Source organism: Hylobates moloch, unplaced genomic scaffold, assembly GCF_009828535.3.
Source record: "Hylobates moloch isolate HMO894 unplaced genomic scaffold, HMol_V3 SCAFFOLD_14, whole genome shotgun sequence".
Taxonomy (NCBI): Eukaryota; Metazoa; Chordata; class Mammalia; order Primates; family Hylobatidae; genus Hylobates; species Hylobates moloch.
Genome location: NW_026652289.1, coordinates 25,285,782 through 25,297,384, shown reverse-complemented (window position 1 = coordinate 25,297,384; position 11,603 = coordinate 25,285,782).

Here is an 11,603-nt window from a genome sequence, read left to right as displayed (position 1 = left end):
GTCAATATTTTAAATAAAAAGGAATAAATTATCATAGAACAAACCACATCATTTTTCTTTTCTAATTTTTTTCCGTTTCATCATTTTTTAAAATTTTTTATAAGTAAGCTTTAGTATGTATGAACTTGATTTCACATACAAAGTTAGAATGGCAATTTCACTTAAAATTAACTCATTAAAAAGTGTAACTACCACAGTATGGATATATGTTATCCCAAACTCCAAAAGGTAATGAAACTGGTGACAAATATTGCTATTCATCTTTTGATGGATTATAACAACAGCATTTATGAAACTGGTTCCCAGACAAGTATATACCACTCGCTCCTGTGCCTTAGGGAAAACAGATGTCATAACAAAGGCATTATTGATGCAGTAATTCATAGACAGTTTTTTTCTCATTAACACTGCTAAAATTAAGTTCACATTTTTTTACTTTGTGTGGGAGCTGATGACTCCTGCCCTTTTGTTTTTTGAGGGCTGTCTTTCAAGATGTGGACATCAAACCCACTCATTCTGAAATGCATCATTATGGTTTATTGAGGAACATATTAAGACATGATAGAGGCAAGAAGATAAAAGCATCCTATGAAATCACAACTGAAATGGAAAGAGGAGAAAGTTCTCTTTCACATTGTACCATGTTAACAAATCCTTTATTTAAATTTTCCAGCTTTTGGTTGTTTGTATCATTCTCTGTATGTAACATTCCAAACACTTGGGAGGGTTAGCCTGCTCTGTATTTGTCTACAAGCCTGGCTTTTCACTCAGACCATGGTTGTTTTATAGCATTTGGTTTATGCATTTTTAAATGTTTTTGGATGTTTCATTGTTTAGTCAGCAGGTTGGTAGCGAAAAAAATAGAAAAGAACCATATGCTCCCTGAACTGAGAGAGCATTTTGGAAGAAGTCAAAATAGGGCAATAATGTGTTTTAAATTGATTTCAAATTATAATGTCTTTGGAAAATAATATAAAACCTCCCCGAAGTGACAAATCTTATGGCAAATTTATATTTTCAAATGAAATGTGACTGTAATCATACCTTTAAAAAAATAACTATTTTTTTGTACCAAATGTTGTATCTACATAGACTTTGTTTTCATGGAATAATAATCATATCAATTTATATGATAAAACACATTACAGGCAGTCATTTATATGGTAATTTGGTTTTTAGGACCAAAAAAATGGTTTATATGCAAAACCATTTTGACCTTGAAAAAATAGCATCTTTTGATGTATTTTGTCTAAAACTTTAAAATAATATTAATAAATCAATGCAATTATTTTTTGTGCTAAACGTAAATACTTAACATCCAAACTTGAGAGGCATATTTAAATATTTCATGAATTATTTATATGTAAAAACTATTTTAAAAATATAAATCTAAATATATGTGTGAAATAATAGCACATAATAGATACTTTCCAGCCTGGCACTTTAACCATAAATTTCTTCTAAAACAACTTAGCCCATGCATACTCTAATACAGACGTCACATCCTTTTCTTACTTCTTCACTATAAATGTTATATGTAAAATACAAAGAAGTTGTCTCTTTTGATTAAATTTTGGCCGCATATTTGAAATGTTGTCTCTATTAGCAGAGAGTTCTGCTAAAAAACAACTATAATATCTGGCAGGTGGATGTCCAGTGATAACTTTTATGCACTAAAACTTTGATTTCACCTTGATGTAGCTCTGTGGATCCAGTACAAAAAAGAATATCATCTTTGAACCTACTAGTGAATATTTCAGTTCCCCAGTTGGAATGGAAATATTCTCAGAAATCCATCTCAATTGGAGCCCTGAAATAATTTTAGAATCTGCTCTCAGGATACACCATCTTCCTTAAAATCAAATTCCTGTTAGTCTCTGGCTACAGAATTGCTCTAAACTGTTTGAACAACATAAAGTCAGTCCTAGATAAATCACTGGCCTTTTTCATCATAAGAGCATTATCCCTTTAATTCTGGTATCTGCCACCAGGTAGCAACATTATGAATGGATTATGAATATTCAGCAGCTACATTGGACATAGATATCTGAAAAAGGTTTAAACAACAATTTAATCATTTAGGTATTCATTCTTAAATTAATATGAAATGAAGTGACTATTCTTACATCAGAGTTATTATCTTAGTTTCAATAACCTCAGCATCTTAGATACTGGCTAACAACATATAGTACACAATCCACATCAATAATTATTAAAGGAGGTAATTAACAAGATTCAAAAAATAAAATACCCCTTGAAGTAAAATATAAGGAAAGAAATAATGTGATAGTTAATTTTATGTATCAACTTCGCTGGGCCAGGGGATGCTCAGATGTTTTGTTAAACATTATTTCTGGGTGGTCTGTGAGGGGGTTTGCAGAAGAAATCAGCATTTAATTTGGCGAGCTCAATAAAGTAAATGGTCCTTCCCAATGTAGGTAGACATCATTCAATCTATTGATAGTCTGAAATAGAAGAAGATGGAGAAAGGTTGAATTCTCCCTCTCTGCACGACAGTATGAGCTGGAAAATTGATCTTTCCCTGCCCTTGGGGCTCCTGGTTCTCAGAACTTCAGACTGGAACTGTCACAGGATGCTTGGGGTGTTGCTTCGCTAGCTGGAAACCTCTGTAGCCAGTGGTGCCTTTGCCCAATTTTTGCTTGGCCTGCTGAGCTCGTTCCACCCACTCAGCCTGGCAGACTGCCCTTGGCTGGCACTACCAGCTTGGATAACATGTCTGTCAAGGGTGAGCAAGCTTGGGATCTGGCCACTGCGCACAGCGAGGCACTCCAGCTGTGGTGGGGCAGGCAGCTCCAGGCCCCAGCATGGGTGCTGGCTCACTGTGAGGCTGCAGCTGGACCAGGAGTACCACAAGCAGCTTCCACAGTTGGCACCAAGGGCACACAGTGGTGCCCAGAGGTGTGGAAATGCCAGGAACCACAGAGCTCCAAAGAGCGTGTCACAGCCTGGCTTGGGGAGCTTCTAAGTCTGGGCTCCCCAGTGGGACCCAGTTGCTGTTCTCTCCTTCTGTCTTTTTTTTTTTTTTTTTTTTTTGAGAAGCAGTTTCACTCTTGTCACTCAGGCTGGAATGCAATGGCACAATCTCGGCTCACTGCAACCTCTGCCTCCTGGGTTCAAGTGATTCTCCTGCGTCCCAAGTAGCTGTGATTGCAGGGATGTGCCACCACACCCAGCTAATTTTTGTATTTTTAGTAGAGATGGGGTTTCACCGTGTTGGCCAGGCTGGTCTTGAACTCCTGACCTCAGGTGTTCTGCCAACCTCTGCCTCCCAAAGTGCTGGAATTACAGGTGTAAGCCAAGGCGCCCAGCCTCCCCTTCTGTCTTCTGTTCTCCTTGTTATGTGTAACGTGGCGAGCAAGGGGTATGTTTCAGCCCTTTTGTGTTATAGCTCTTGTAGCCTCACCATATAGCAGGTCCCAAGTTCTTGTCCTGTGTCCAGGAAGAATGAGGTATGCAGACAAGCGGAAGGTGATCAAGGCAAAGAGGAGCTTTACTGAGTGACAGAACACCTCAGAGGAGACCCACAGTGGGTAGCTCCTCTCTGTAGGCAGGGTGTCCCATTGGATGTTCAGCTCTTAGAAGAGAGGAGACCTGGAGTGGGTATATCCTCTCCATGGGCAGGTCATCTCAAGTGCTCAGCTCTCAACAGAGAGGAGACTCTGGGGTGGGTAGCTCCTCTCAGCAGCTGGTTGTCCTGTTGCCTCGCTGAGTCTGGCTGAGTCTGGGGGTTTCTAAGGGCTTCAGAGGGGAGAAAGTGTGTGCTTATTGGTCCATGGGTGGCCATGGGTAGGCCCAGAAAATGCACCGTAAGTTCCTACTCCGGTCTGCAGAGCTGGCAGCCTGGCCCCCAGGCTTCAGGCCTTCCCTAGCTTGAAGGTGGGGTTTCACAGGGAAACTGCTCTGCTCTGCCCTGGAGTCTGTCTGCCTCCTGACACTGTTCATGGTGCCCAGGCTGTTCATGCTGAGGGATACCTGCAGGCCAGTGCCAAACTGCCCTCAGCATCCCCCTGGCCTCCCTCCCATGCTCGTTGGCACGGAAAGTACAGAGTCAGTGCTGCCCCAAGCATGTGCACATTGTGCCAGGTTGTGACAGCACCCAGTCTTGGCCTCAACTTTGCTCAGATAGGAGCAGGCACTGGGAGTGGGGAGAGGCCAGGCAGCAGGAACATGCACTTCTGAGCCCCCTGAGAGTGCAGAGATGCCTGGGTCTGCAGCTGTGGCTTGGGCAGCTGCAGCTGCACTGGGATGATGGGGCTCCTGCCTGCTCCCAGCTCCCAAGAGCATAGGGAGGCCCAGGTCAACAGCTGTAGCTGGGTGGCTGCAGCTGTACCTGGGGAACGTGAAGTTCCCATCGTGCCAATTCAGAAGCGGGCAGGGCTTTTGCCTGTTTCCAGCTCCCACCAGCTCCATGGACCATGCAGCACCGGCTGCACCTCCTCCACTGCTGCCAGCGTCATGGCAGCAGCTACTCAAGGTAGGTCATCACTGCCATCAGAACTAGAATCTATGCAATCAGCTCTCTGGGTCCCAGGTCTTCTAACTGCACCGCAGGCTTTCCTGGGTCTTCAGTATTTGAACTGCACATCATGAGACTTCTCAACTTCATAACTGCATGGGCAAATTCTATATGATCAATCTCATCATATATACTTGTGTGTATATATATTCTATTGGTTCTGTTACTGTGAAGAATCTTGACTAATACAAATAATTTTGATATTATCAATGTTTTCTTTTCCATCCTTTGTTTATCCTCAGCATTGCACATTTCTCTATTACATATATGGCTCATTTTCCAAAAAGGTGGCCCAGCAATTTGACTTTTCCACAAAAATGGATTCTATATATTCCATTAAAAATACTTACCAAATGATGTCATAGGATCGATGTATAATATGTATTTTCCTTTGTCGTAATTCGCACATTGGTTTGCTGATTTTTTCAGCTTCTATTTTTATAAGTATTGAACTCTAATTAGATTACTTTGATATTGTCTGATGGTGTTACTTTGGAGTATTTTAAAACTTAGTTAAATACTCCTTGTTGCTTTGTGCTGTACTTACTGTTTAGTTAAGATAGAGATAAATATTTTCTTTACTAGAAATTTAATAAGTATACTAATTTAGGGAGGGGGGAGGGACAGCATTAGGAGATATACCTAATGCTAAATGACCAGTTAATGGGTGCAGGAAATCAACATGGCACATGGATACATATGTAACAAACCTGCACATTGTGCACATGTACCCTAAAACCTAAAGTATAATAAAACAAACAAACAAACAAACAAAAAAAAACCTAGGGAAAAAAAAAAGTATACTAATTTAAAATACATATATTCCAAGGGATTTTTTGAGTGTTCCTATTATATCAATACATTTAACAAATATTCAGAGAAAAGGTACTATATATGATGGCCCATACATACATATAATGTGTAACGCAAAGTAAACATATAATATGTTTTGTAGGTTTTGGAGAAAAATTGTTGAGGACAGTGAATACATACCCCTACTTCATGGACTAGGTGAGGTGGGGGGAATATTTTAAAAGTGCATTTGGAGTGTGTACAGAATTTAGCTTTAGCCACAAAAAGTATTTGGTGACACATTTGCTCTCTTTCTATTAAGAATAAAAATAAAATAAAACTGAGCAAAATATTAAGCAGCCAATTTCAGACACATAACGTAGACCTGTGCTCATTGAAAAAACAAAACTTACGATGTGAGATGCAGGCTCACCTGGGCGCCTAAATGGGTAAGGTGGAGCCCAAGCATCGTACGGTGGTCTGAGTTCCGCAGGCATAATGGGCAGTTGGAAGCAGCTTAATTTGCTAGAATTTGCATACCAGGCTGGAGAATATGGAGCTGAGTGAGTTTTGGGAGACAGAATTCTGTACTGGTCTCCTGTTGGTCCATGTTTACATTCAGTCTGAGACCTCACAACACATAGCAGAGAGCAGCTCCTATGAGATTTAAAAAATGAATGGTCATGCACTTTAGAAAAATGCTGAAATTCTAGATTACCCAGAATGGAGAAACTTCACAGGGGATGTAAGAAATTCAGCTGAGCCTCTAGAAAGACCATGATTTAGGAGAAAAAAACAATAAGTAAATGCTACACCTTAGGAATGAAGTTAGGAAATAGACCTGCTCTAAAAATAAGATCAAGCCTCATAGAATAAAAACGATCCAGCAGGAATTTAGCTGTCTTAAAGATCAAAAGTAATTACCCTCTAAAGGAAGACAAATGTATGCAATCTGTCAATCAATCACCAGGACCAGTATACAAACAACACATACAAAAAAGTAGAAAATGTTGATCACTAGTTTTAATAGTTGTTATTTAGCTTCCTAGTTATTATCCATATAGATAATTATGTCATTTGCAAATAGAGGAGTTTAGTTTCTCTCTCTTTTCTCTAATTTTTACAACTTTTTCATGCCTTATTGAATGGGTTAAATGATAGATATTCTTTTTTTTTTTTTTTTTTTGATATGGCGTCTCCCTGTGTCACCCAAGCTGGAGTGCTGTGGCACAATCTTGGCTCACTTCAACCTCTGCCTCCCAGGTTCAAGTCATTCTCCTGCCTCAGCCTCCGAGTAGCTGGGACTCCAGGCACCCTCCACCACATCCAGCTAATTTTTGTATTTTTAGTAGAGACAGGGTTTCACCATATTGGCCAGGCTGGTCTTGAACTCCTGACCTCGTGATCTGCCCACCTCAGCCTCCCCAAGTGCTGGAAATACAGGCAACATATACTCTATTCTTTTTCCGTAGATCGAGTTTTTTGAAGAACATATATATCATTGTAGCAACCATTAAATGCAATTCATAGAGGTATAGGTAAACATCCTTTAAATAGAATTATCTATCTATATGTATATGTCTGTCTATGTATCCGTATCTATCTATCTATCTATCTATCTATCTATCTATCTATCTATCTATCTATCTATCTATCTATCTATCTATCTATCTATCTATCTATCTATCTATCTATCTATCAGTCATTCTATATATCTAAATATCCCAAGAGAATTTTTAAAAGTTAAAGAGAAGAAAGAAAATAGATGGGACACACAGCAAACAAAGAGCAAGAAGTGAATGTAAATTTAAATACCTTAATAATTGTTTTAAAATTAAAGTATAGAATAAACACTGCCTATATACTGTCTATTAGAGATACAACTTAAATATGGAGACACAAGAAGATAGAAAGTATAAAAGTGGAAAAAGATATACCCTAAAATCATTAAAAATGAAAAAAGTTTGAGTGACTGTATTAATATCAGACAATAGTGATATCAAGATAGAGAGCACTAGTTAAGATTTTAAAAGGAATTTTATAATGGTGAAATGAAAAATTAAGAAAGACACAAAAATCCAGATATGAATTCACCTAACAAAAATGTTTCAAAATATCTGAAACCAAATCACATGGTCGTGAAGAAAGAAAAACTCAAAACTGCAATCATAATTAAAGATTTAACACCATTTTCACATTGACTGATAAAATAAGAATACTAAATAATCATTGTCTATAAAATATTTAACAAGAACTATCTGATAACTTTAGTAATCAACGTTTATTAAACACATACCCCAAAGCTGTAGAAAACATTTAGCAACTTAGACCGTAACTTGGGCCATACAAAAAGTTTCATGAAATTTCAAATGAGTGAAGAAATTTACATAGTAGGTTAACAAGATTACAGAATACAAGGCTAACATACAAAAATTTATTTTATTTCTATATAATTAAAAACTGGAAAATAAAAATTTAATATAGAAAAACACGAAAATATGTAACAAAGGTTAATTTAACAAATGATATGTATAAATCTTCCACAAAAAATAGAAAACATTAGAGATAAAATTTTTTATCTAATATGTATACCTAGATATTTTTATCTAACACATATATCTAGATATATATATAGATATTTTATCTACTACCTATGTATTGCTTTATATAAATAAAGATACCATAATTATAAGTTGGAAGACTCAATTTTTTTAAATGTTAATTGTGCTCAAAGTAATAGTCATTAATGCAACTCCAATAAAAATTCTAACAAGTGATTTCATAAAATCTAAAAGTTAATTCCAAAATTTATGGATAAATACAAAGGAAAAAAATGAGGCAAATTTCTTATGAATTCTGTAGCTAGCTTCAAATTTTATATCTTGATCAAATTATCTGGACAATTGCAGGTCACCAGAAGAGTTATTCTAATTCTATTGGGAGGGCTAGAAAAAGATTGCTGGGAATTGTAAAATAATTTTCTCTATAAGTTAGTAGTTTTAACATTGAATAATTTAAAATTAAATATAAATATTGATAATTGTAATAATATTTTAAATCAATTATTTTGTGAATTAGATATATGCATTTCATTTTACTAATTTGCTGTTTGTAAGAGATTCAAGTATAAGGGAATATCAAATAAGTTACCATTATAGATCAAATATAAAATTCTGTTGAATAATAGAATCAAACTTTAGGTTTTAAATTTAAAGGTAGAAGAGAACAAGAGTACTATAAGGTTTTAAGTAATATTAGCATATACAGAAACCATAATATTAACCATATTTATGTGTTTTTTAGAGTAATATGTGAGGGGGTTTTGTTGATTTGTGCTTAGAAATCAAACATGGTAAATTAGTAAATGCATTTTTAAATATTTAAGACAATTTAATTACAGAAATTGTATAACCCACTAATATGGTTTGGCTGTGCCCCCACCCAAATCTCATCTTGAATTGTAATTCCCACAATTCCCACGTGACATGAGAGGAACCCAGTGGGAGGTGATTGAATCATGGGGGCGGGTCTTTCCCATGCTGTTCTCATGATAGTGAGTCTCATGAGATCTGATAGGTTTAAAAATGGAAGTCTTCCTGCACAAGCTCTCTTTTTGCCTAACACCATCCATGTAAGACGTGACTTGCTCCTCCTTAACTTCTGCCATGATTGTTAGGCTTCCCGAGCCACATGGAACTGTAAGTCCAATTAAACCTCTTTCTTCTGTAAATTGCCCAATCTCGGGTAGTTCTTTATCAGCTGCGAGAAAACAAACTAATACAGTATATAGGTACCAGTACAGTGGGTTGTTGCTGAAAAGATACCCAAAAATGTGGAAGCGACTTTAGAACTGGGTAACAGGCAGAGGTTGGAACAGTTTGGAGGGCTCATAAGACGACAGGAAAATGTGGGAAAGTTTCGAACTTCCTAGAGACTTGTTGAATGGCATTGACCAAAAGCCTGATATCGATATGGACAGTAAGGTCCAGGCTGAGGTGGTCTCAGATGGAGATGAGGAACTTGTTGGGAACTGGGGCAAAGGTGACTCTTGTTACGTTTTAGCAAAGAGACTGGCAGCATTTTGCCCCTGCCCTAGAGATTTGTGGAACTTTGAACTTGAGAGAGATGATTTAGGATATCTGCTGAAAAAAAATTCCTAAGCAGCAAAGCATTCAAGAGTTAACTTGGGTGCTGTTAAAGGCACTTAGTTTTACAAGTGAAGCAGAACATAAAAGTTCAGAAAATTTGCAGCCTGACAATGTGATAGAAAAGAAAAACCCATTTTTTGAGGAGAAATTCAGGCTGGCTGCAGAAATTTGCAAAAATTACTAGGAGCCGAATGTTAATCTCCAAGACAATGGGGAAAATGTCTCCAGAGCACGTCAGAGGTCTTTACAGCAGCCCCTCCCATCACAGGCCCAGAGGCCTAAGAGAAAATGGTTTAGTGGGACAGGCCCCTGTGCTGTGTGCAGTCTAGGAACTTGATGCCCTGGGTCGCAGCCACTCCAGCTGTGACTAAAACCGTCCAAGGTACTGTTTTGGCTGCTGGTTCAGAGGTTGGAAGCCACAAGCCTTGGCAGCTTCCACATGATGTTGAGCCTACAGGTATACAGAAGTCAAGAATAGAGGTTTGGGAACCTCTACCTAGATTTCAGAAGATACATGGAAATGCCTGGATACCCAGGAAGTAGTTTGCTGCAGGAATAGGGCCCTCATGGAGAATCTCTGCAAAGGAAGTGTGAAAGAGAAATGTGGGGTCAGAGCCCCCACACAGAATCCCTACTGGGGCACCGCCTAGTGGAGCTGTGAGAAGAGGTCCCATCATCCTCCAGATCCCAGAACGGTGGATCCCCTGACAGCTTGCACAGTGTGCCTGGGAAAGCCGCAGACACTCAGTGCCAGCCCCTGAAAGCTGCTGGGAGGGAAGCTATACCCTGCAGAGCCACAGGGCGGAGCTGCCCAAGACCATGGGAACCCACCTCTTGCATCAGCATGATTGGATGTGAGACATGAAGTCAAAGAAGATCATTTGGGAGCTTTAAGATTTGACTGCTCTGCTGGATTTCAGACTTGCTGGGGCCTGTAGTCCCTTCGTTCGTCCAGTTCCTCCCACTTGGAATGGCCGTATTTACGCAATGCCTCTACCCCTATTGTATCTAGTACGTAACTAACTTGCTTTTGATTTTAGTCTTATAGGCAGGAGGGACTTGACTTGTCTCAGATGAGGACTTTGGACTGTGGACTTTTGAGTTAATTCTAAAATGAGTGAAAACTTTTGGGGGACTGTTGGGAAGCTATGATTGTTTTTGAAATGTGAGGACATGAGATTTGGGAAGGGTAAGGGGCAGAAAAATATGATTTGGCTGTGTCCCCACCCAAATCTCATCTTGAATTGTAACTCCTACAATTCCCGTGTGTTGTGGGAGGAACTCAGTGGGAGGTGATTTAATCATGGGGGTGGGGCCTTTCCCATGCCATTCTCATGATAGTAAGTCTCATGAGATCTGACAGCTTTAAAAACAGTAGTTTTCCTGCACAAGCTCTCTCTTTGCTTGCTGGCATCCATGTAAGAGGTGACTTGCTCCTCCTAGCCTTCTGCAATAATTGTGAGGCTTCCACAGCCATGTGGAACTGTAAGTCCAGTTAAACCCCTTTCTTTTGTAAATCACCCAGTCTCGGATATGTCTTTATCAGTAACGTGAAAAAAGACTAATACACTCACTTAAAGGTGCTGGCTAGTATTTATTGGAATTATGTATAGCATAAGTGTTTCAGTTTGAACTAAAAAAGTGTAAAAGCAAACTTCTTAGTTTTTTAAATTTTGGCAAATTGTATATTAACTTTTAAAACGATGGTAGTACTAATGATGTTTTTATCTGCAATTAGTAAGCTGAATTCAAAGATACCAGATATTTTGCATGTGTGAGTTTAAAATTTTTTTATTTAAAAAACTGCTACCATCTTTGTATTGTTCTCCCTCTTGGCAATGTTTTAGCCATTAAATTACTTCTTCCTTTATTAGGCAATAACAGTTTTCTTAAAACACTCAATCCTTTGTCTATAACTACATCAGGAGCTTAAGAACACCCCGGAGGTTATGAGTGGGTTTAAGTGCGCCATCTGTGGTTCAATTAAGTGTACACACATTTAATGTATTTAATACAAAAATACATTTTTTAAATTTTTTTAAGCTTTTATTTTAAGTTCAGGAGTCGATGTGCAAGTTTGTTACATAGGTAAACTTGTGTCCTGAGGGTTTGTTGTACAGAGTAGT